Source organism: Wyeomyia smithii, chromosome 1, assembly GCF_029784165.1.
Source record: "Wyeomyia smithii strain HCP4-BCI-WySm-NY-G18 chromosome 1, ASM2978416v1, whole genome shotgun sequence".
NCBI classification, from domain to species: Eukaryota; Metazoa; Arthropoda; class Insecta; order Diptera; family Culicidae; genus Wyeomyia; species Wyeomyia smithii.
In genome coordinates, this window is record NC_073694.1 from 54,411,808 (window position 1) to 54,421,129 (window position 9,322).

A 9,322-nucleotide genomic window follows, 5' to 3' on the forward strand; every position below is an offset into this window, starting at 1 on the left:
ATTTTCAATGCATTGAAAGCTTATCACCAAAAAGTAACCCGCTCAGTGCGCGTTTCGTTGTTGAAAAAGTTGTGTTTAATAAACCTTTCCGAGCGCGGTGACCTAGAGAAGCATTTGTTCGATATAGATGAAATTTTTGACCGCCTTGATGCTGCGGGAATGGTGTTGGATGCAGATATAAAAATTTGCATGCTTCTGCGAAGTCTTCCACCTTCGTATAACGGCTTAGTGACGGCATTGGACAACCGTTCAGAAGCCGATCTTACACTTGATGTGGTAAAATCTAAATTGATGGATGAGTACCAACGTCGGCTAGAACGCAACAATGGTGCAGTTAAAGTGGAAAGGGCCATGAGAAGTGCAGAAAACCGTCAAGGTAGAAAAACCCGTGTTTGTCACCATTGTAAAAAGCCCGGTCATCTTAGAAGAAATTGCAGAAAACTGCAAGCTATGAAGAAAGAAGAAGAAACGAGCACATCGAAGCCAGTGAAAAGTGAAAAAGCTCAAGTGGTCGATGAAGACAACCGTGGAATCGCTTTTGTTGTGGGCGATACTAAAAATCGATCTTGGATCATAGACAGTGGTGCCAGTGCGCACATGTGCTGCGACGAATCGTTTTTCATAAATTTCAAAAAGTTTACAGGAGGTTGGATTACTCTAGCTGACGGAAGAAAAACTCAGATTCTCGGTGAGAGTCGTGGTGTATTGTACGGTATTGATGGTGATGACGAGATGATCAAGATTGACATGTGTGATGTGAAATATGTCCCGGGGTTATCAACTAACCTGGTGTCTGTGGAGAAACTGGCGCAGCAAAATTTGGATGTGTGTTTCAACAAAAATGGCTGCCGAATTATTGACAAGAAGGGTACCGTTGTAGCAACCGGTGCTCGATCTGGTGGTTTATATCACCTGCGTTTAGCTGAGTCTTCGTTACAAGCTGCATCGTGTCAACACAAACAAAATTGCCAGCACCTTTGGCATCGACGCTTAGGCCACCGTGATTGGGCGGCCGCCGAGCGTGTTTTGAAGGAGAATCTTGCAACGGGAATACAGGTGAGTGACTGTGGTCTAAGACTGATATGCGAACATTGTTTAGAGGGAAAGGCTGCCAGAGCCCCTTTTCCAGCAGTCACTGAGAGGAAGTCATCCCATATTCTTGATATTGTTCACACTGATTTATGCGGCCCTATGAAAAATGTCACGCCGAGTGGTAATACCTATTGAAGAATAAATGGGAGGCTTCCCAGAATATTATTGACTACGTGCGCTGGACTGAAAATATTTTTGGGCATAAACCTCGAGTTATTCGCTCAGATGGAGGCGGCGAATTCGATAACAAAGAGCTACGAGCATTCTATCGCCTAGCGGGTATCAAACCACAGTACACAACTGCTTACTCTCCTCAATCAAACGGCGTAGCCGAGCGCAAAAACAGGTCGATCACTGAGATGGCAACGTGTATGTTGCTGGATAGCGGACTTCCTAAGCGTTTTTGGGGTGAAGCTGTATTAACCGCGACATACCTCCAAAATCGATTACCATCCAAGTCTTTAGCGAAAACTCCATTTGAGCTGTGGTGGGAACGAAAACCAGATCTTAGACACTTGCAGGTATTTGGTAGCAAAGCCTACGTTCATATTGCTGATGTCAAGAGGACTAAGATGGCACCGAAAGCAAGCAAATTAACTTTTGTGGGATATTCAATGGAGCATAAAGGCTATAGATTTGTTGATCTTGAAAATGATTCCATTACTATAAGTCGCGATGCTCGCTTCGTAGAAAATGGGAACGGAACGTCTTCTGTGGAGATACTCGATTATTCTGTTGGTATCGCGGCGAGTGCAGTAGAAGAACCTGATAACCACAAGAGGGCAATGGAAGATGCTGATTGGCGTAAGGCAATGCAGGAGGAGATGGACTCACATCAACGCAACGAAACTCGGGAGCTTGTTCCGTTACCACCTGAACGTAAAATTGTTGGTTCGAAATGGGTTTTTAAAATCAAGCGCGATGAGGAAGACCAAGTAGTGAAATATAAAGCCAGGATTGTTGCACAGGATTATACACAGCAATTCGGTGTTGATTTTGACCAGGTATTCGCGCCTGTCACCCGTCAATCCACATTTCGGACGTTTTTAACAGTCTAAAAAGATACTAAAAATCGATCTTGGATCATAGACAGTGGTGCCAGTGCGCACATGTGCTGCGACGAATCGTTTTTCATAAATTTCAAAAAGTTTACAGGAGGTTGGATTACTCTAGCTGACGGAAGAAAAACTCAGATTCTCGGTGAGAGTCGTGGTGTATTGTACGGTATTGATGGTGATGACGAGATGATCAAGATTGACATGTGTGATGTGAAATATGTCCCGGGGTTATCAACTAACCTGGTGTCTGTGGAGAAACTGGCGCAGCAAAATTTGGATGTGTGTTTCAACAAAAATGGCTGCCGAATTATTGACAAGAAGGGTACCGTTGTAGCAACCGGTGCTCGATCTGGTGGTTTATATCACCTGCGTTTAGCTGAGTCTTCGTTACAAGCTGCATCGTGTCAACACAAACAAAATTGCCAGCACCTTTGGCATCGACGCTTAGGGTTTTTAACAGTCGCAGCTAAGCACAATTTAACTGTTCAGCACTTGGACATAAAGACAGCATATCTCAACGGTTTTCTTGAAGAGGAGATTTTCATGCGTCAACCTCCAGGCTTCGAAGTTCTAGGAAAGGAAACGCTCGTATGTCGACTCAAACGAAGTATTTACGGATTGCGTCAGTCGGCTCGATGCTGGAACAAACGCTTGAATGAAGTGCTGTCGAAGTTAGGATTCAAAGCTTCTTCAGCTGATCAGTGCTTGTACGTGAAATTGAAAAGTTCAGCAAAGGTTTTTCTATTAGTCTATGTAGACGACATACTGCTTGCATCAAAGGAAGAAGCTGAAACTGCAAGAATTTTTAAACATTTGAGTAATGAATTTGAACTGACTCGTTTAGGTGAAATTCGTCATTTTTTGGGTATGGAAGTACGGCGTAAAAACGGAGCTTATCAGATTCGATTGAAGCAATATATTGACAAACTTATCACTGTGTACGGAATGGATCAAGCTAAAGTTGCAAAATCGCCCATGGATTTGGGCTACCTTAGTTCCAATGACAATAGTGAATTGCTCGAGGATTCAACGAAGTATCGCAGATTAGTCGGAGGATTGCTGTACTTGTCGGTGGTTGCGCGACCTGATATCGCTGCTTGCACAGCTATACTTGGTAGAAAGTTTTCTTCGCCAACCGAGGTAGATTGGACCGCAGCAAAGCGAGTTTTAAGGTATTTAAAATTAACACGAGAATATTTCCTCCGCTTGGGCGGCGTAGTTGATGAACCGTTGATTGGATACTCTGACGCAGACTGGGCTGGTGATCCAGTGAGTAGGAGATCAACGTCAGGTGCTGTATTCTTTTTCGCCGACGGAACTATTTCATGGACTAGTCGTAGGCAATCGTGTGTGACCCTTTCATCTATGGAGGCGGAATACGTCGCGCTTTCGGAAGCCTGTCAAGAGACCATCTGGTTGAGGCAGCTCCTGCTTGATTTTGGTGAGAATCAAATGGCACCTACAACTTAATAGTGAAGACAATCAAGGGTGTCTGGCCTTTGTCCAAACAGAGAGATCGACCAGACGATCCAAACATATCAACACTAGAGAAAAATATGTTCGTGAGTTGTGCGATAAGAAAGAGATTGTGCAAGAAGTGCAACGACTTACCCCCTGTACAGCCAACATTGGTGAACCTTTATTTAGCGTGCAAACCGGAAGAGGCACCATTCTTATACAGACTGATACCACGTACAGTTCTTTATTATTTGCGTTCGATTAAAACCTTTATGTTACAGTATTTCTCGCGTGTGTAATTCATTTAACTAGTGGACCCGAAACTCCGAAACTGCTTCCGCTCGTTTGCTACGATTCTGCCATCAGAAACGACCATTATTAGATAGTCTTACTCCCGTAACACGTGCCAAATATATGACAGTATGTGTTGTTACTTGACTGGGGAAAAATTTTATTGCCTTTTAAGTAATGGATTTGTTACCTAAAAGGCAATTTTGCGCTATTGCTTCTAAAGTAATAAGGAAAAGTTTTGCGTGTAGTGTCGCCGTTTCGGTCTCCCCGATAGCTGTATGAATGCTGTCCCAGCCGTCCTCGAGAGGCGATGCGCCAAGGCTCTCCGCCGTGGGTAGTACCGCTTCGAGCTATTGTGCGTATTCCTCCGCAGTATGGCGATCATCGGCTTGTATATGTCTTCCCTACCGATCTATGCTTTAATGTCCCCGATGACCATCTTGATGTCTACGCGAGCAGCTATCGTAGGGATTCTCCAGCTGTGCATAGAACGCTTCTTTCTCTACATCGGGTCTTCCTTAGTGAGGGCAGTGCACATTAAGGATAGTGTAGTTGTAGAACCGGCCTTTTATTCTCAACAAACACAACCTTTCGCTGATCGCCTGCTATTTGATCACACGACTCTGCATCCTGCCCAGTACTATAAAGCCGGTACCCAGCTCATTGGTTGTGCCGCCGCTCTGGTAGTACGGCACCGATCCTTCGTACCTTTTCTCCTCCCCGACAAAGCTCGATGAAGTGGCGGGGTTCTAGCTGAACCAGCAAAATCCGTTCATCACCCGGTGCGTTCAGCGTCGTCGTCGTTTTTTCGTCGTCTAGGTCGTTGTTGATGGTTCCGGCAATTCTTGACTGTTCGTAGAATTTGAATTTCCGGCATGCTACCTTATTAGGACTCCGGATGCTTAGTCTCACGACGGGGCTGCCGTCTTGGGTGTAGCTGGCGAGACACTGCATTTCATAATTCAGCCGTCCGCTCCGGATCAGACGCTGCTTGAGCCGCCTTTAACATGGAGAACAGACGCTCAGGCAAGCTGCCTCCTAGGAGAAGAAGGTGCTGTTGTGGCTGACAATGAGCGAGAAGCGAAAATTCAAAGCCGTTCTTCTTTAAGTGTCTGCCGGAAGTTACATCGTTAATCAAGAAATATCATAAGGGCGAAGACGCGCTGTTTTGGCCGGATCTGGCGTCGGCCCACTACTCGAAGGGATCTTTGAAGGAGATGTAGCGGCTGAATATCGATGTAGTACTCAAGTTGGCGAATCCGACCAACGTCACCAGCTGCGTCCCATCGAGAACTTCTGGGCAAAGCTGAAGCGCAAGATCTACTCCAACAATAGCGTTAAAATATCATTCTTTAGAGTCGGCTGGAGGAACATTCGCTTCTACGACACTAACCACAAGGATGTAAACATAGTCGATGAGCAAAATTCAGTAGAAACAAGACTGCTGTTACACCGTATGAAAGTAAACCTGGAACGATACCGATAGCCACAGAGCAGACAAAACTCGGTCCTCCGAAGAAAAAAGCATCAACAAGAAATCCGATATTTCAAAACGTAGGAAGAGCTGTACCAAGCGAACGAGACAGCATTGTGTGAAGTGATAGAAAGCTGGGGACAGTACTTCGATGAGCATCTGAATGCTGATGCAGAAGAGAGCGAAGGTGTATGGCAATTGACTGTAATTCATAGGCATGGGGACGATTTTGGTACCTGATTTGGAGATGAAGAAGGAGATTGACCCGGCTAGAACGGTGCATTAGGTTGGGTCTACTACGAAAGGCTGAAACTCAAAAGGCTGAAACACGTAAGGCTGAAACTCGAAAGGCTGAAATCACGAAAGGCTAAAAACTACAGAAGGCTGAAAAACACGAAAGGCTGAAAATCATTAGGCTGAAAATTCAAAAAGTTTCTTATTTTCGATTTCATCATTTAAATGAACTATTTGTGTTGATTATCAGACTGTCGCCAACATCTGTATATTTTCATGCGATGATTACCGCTGAAAATCTTCCGGTGTTTGAGATATTTCAATAGCTCAAATCTTCATTTAAATATAAGATTATATTAAAAACTACATATAATGTACCACAATCGTGGCCTTTGGCCAACTCGATTGTCCGGGGTGAATGCTGTCCTTACTCGCTATCGCTCGTTCGGACGTAAACTAGGGGATCAGCCCTATGTTTGGAATAGACCTAGGAAATCCAACAGATCAGTTGTTTCAGTGCACGTGGCCGCCGCTTCCGACGGCGGGTCGGCGGCCGGCTCGGGCTGCGGGAGCAGTGCCGGCCTTGGGGGCCGCCACAGTCCCTTGCCCACGATTATGCGGCAGAGCCGCATCAGGTATAACACCTATGGGTACGAGACTACGAATACCTATGGGTATGGGCATACGAAGTGGTAGATTGTCTAGGGGTGGTGAGGTTTGGAGACTAGGCCGTCGATTACAAAACTTTCAGCCTTTTATGATTCAGCCTTTCGTACATTCAGCTTTTTGTGCATTCAGCCTTTCGTATATGATACATACTTTTCAGCCTTTCGTGTTTCAGCCTTCTGAGTTTCAGCCTTTCGTAGTAGACCCAACCCAATGCACCGTTCTAGCCGGGTCAATCTCCTTCTTCATCTCCAAATCAGGTACCAAAATCGTCCCCATGCCTATGCATTACAGTCAATTGCCATACACCTTCGCTCTCTTCTGCATCACCATTCAGATGCTCATCGAAGTACTGTCCCCAGCTTTCTATCACTTCACACAATGCTGTCTCGTTCGCTTGGTACAGCTCTTCCTACGTTTTGAAATATCGGATTTCTTGTTGATGCTTTTTTCTTCGGAGGACCGAGTTTTGTCTGCTCTGTGGCTATCGGTATCGTTCCAGGTTTACTTTCATACGGTGTAACAGCAGTCTTGTTTCTACTGAATTTTGCTCATCGACTATGTTTACATCCTTGTGGTTAGTGTCGTAGAAGCGAATGTTCCTCCAGCCGACTCTAAAGAGTGATATTCTAACGCTATTGTTGGAGTAGATCTTGCGCTTCAGCTTTCAGCCTTCCGTTACTAACCCCATTGGGTTATAGTTAAGTTTTGGAAGGTGTTGTGTGTCTCATTTACAAATAAGGTATATGTACATATGTATGTCAAAGTAGATCGTGAAAGGCGACCTGCCGATTCTTCGAAGGCAGTGGAGTTGGTGAATTGCAGCCATGGACCGAGTAGAGTGGAGACGACTTCTACCTGCAGTAAAGGCAACAGAGGGATTTTTACCGATTTTTACCCTCTCTCTCCGTGAACAACCGCCCATATAAACATTGTCCACGTGGAATGTGGATGGCCTCTAAACGCTTTGAGGTTGCTTCTTCGACTCTTCCAGAAGTGACTAAGTGCAGTATCCTGGTCACAATTATTTCAATTATGTAACAAATACGAACACCTCCCAGCTGGTCTGGAGGTACGATACTGGCCTAACAGGCCAGTTGTCGTTAGTACGTGTCTAGGCTCGGGAGAGACTGGAAGTGTCAGTAGGAACGCAGCGCTTGCACCGCAATTGTCCGGTACACTAAACAGTTGACTGCGAAGTTTGTGAAAAATAAAAATAGAAGGTCTAGTTCCGAATTCAAATGTAGTACCCAGAACCATCCTGTGTCCTTCCAGCGCTTCATGCGAATTTTTTATTACTTGAAACAGTGCTGAAAGTTGCAGAACAAATGAAACAAAAAAAAAGTCACATGGTGTCAGGTCAGGTGATTCGGGCGGACTAAAAAAACTGGGATGCTGTTAGCCGACGCGTTATCTTAGTGGAGTCGTCATGACTTTTTTCTTTTCACAATTCGAATCGTTTTTGCCTCACTCTTTCACGGAGGTGAGCTGTAATGCTGGTTTATAGTTTTAGCTTTGGGAATCCAATTTATGTTTCGGCAAAATGAAACAAACGCCTCTTACATAAACGATGGTGTAGACTGATTTCTCTACAATCACGAGTGGCGCTACATAGTTCTTCTGTAGCATCATCAGTCCCGCTGCAAACATCAGGGAATTCATTTCGATCACTAATTGTTCGTTATTAAGCCCATCACTGGTAATTTATAATTTCTTACAGTTTCCTATGAATCCTGCCGAAATGGAAAATACTGCTGGGAGGTCACAATCAACTTCTGGGACGATTTCAAAAACCGAAACCAGTAGCAAAGAAGAAAGTACAAGTTCCGATTTATATGGCCGTAGCAAAAACAAACTTCAAGTTGAACTAGACCAAGCAATCATGATCGAAAAACCGAATGTTCAATCATGATCGAAAAACCGAATGATGTGGCTGGCCTGGAAGACGCAAAGGATGCCTCCAATAAAGCTGTTGTTTTACCTATCAAGTTTCCGCAACTTTTTGAAGAAAGACAAACGCTGTTGAAAAATATGCTATTAATTGGGGTGAATATTGAAATCGTTCTGTAGGTCAGTACATATTTTAACATTTTTTTTTTCTTTAAGCCACCCGGCGTTGGTAAATCGTATCTAGCGAGAGCGGCTGCCACTGCAGCCAACGGTTCTACCTTCTTATCTGTGTCCAGTTATTACGTGGTGTCGATGTTGTCCGAGAGGGTTGACAAGCTGATACAAAGGCTCTCCGAACTGTCTCACAGTCACAAACCGAGCTTCATATTAATCGATGAAGTGGATTCGTTGTGTCTTTCCCGGCCGGACCTCAAGGCAGAGTTCCTAGTGAAGGCGCAAGCTATTCAAAGCTTCAACGATGGAATATTTGTTCTCGGTGCTACTAGTAAACCGTGGCTGTTGAATTCGACCGTCGTTCGGTGTTTCGATAAATGTATCTACCTCTCGTTACCAGAAGAAAGCGCTCGCTTTGAAATGTTCAAGATTAATTTAAGCGAGATGTCGCATTCTCTTACGGAAGAAAATTTGCGTCTATTAGCTAGCAAAACCGATGGTTACTGCGGAGCGGATATTGTCATGGTGGTTCGTGATGCCCTGATGCAACCGGTTCGAAAAGTTCAATCGGCAACGCACTTTAGAAAGGTCAGCGGAGGCACGTCTCTAAATAATCAAGATACGATTAGCGATGAATTGCTGACTCCATGCAGTCCGGATAATCCTGGCGCAATCAGCATGAGCTGGATGGAGACTTCCAGTGATAGGCTCCTAATTCCTCCGATGACAATGGTGGGTACCATTTGTTTAGAGTTGCACGAACTTTTCATATATTGGTGTTTCTATTTTAATTTAGGATGACATCCTGAAATCATTGAATAGTATCAAGGTTACGCTGCCAGCTATTAAAAATTTTAGCAAGTTTTTGGAAGACTTTAACCAGGAGGGCTCAAAATCGCCTGTGGAGCACTGACTAAACAGTCGTTCGAGTTTGGAAACACGAAACAATATGTTCAATGTCATGATCGTTTCGAATATACAATAA

General features: G+C 44.4%; 1 pseudogene; it reads left to right on the forward strand.

The window, feature by feature from the left end:
• Window positions 1-609: 609 nt before the first annotated feature.
• On the forward strand, window positions 610-9,321 carry LOC129727119 (vacuolar protein sorting-associated protein 4-like; annotated as a pseudogene).
• Window position 9,322: the final 1 nt, after the last annotated feature.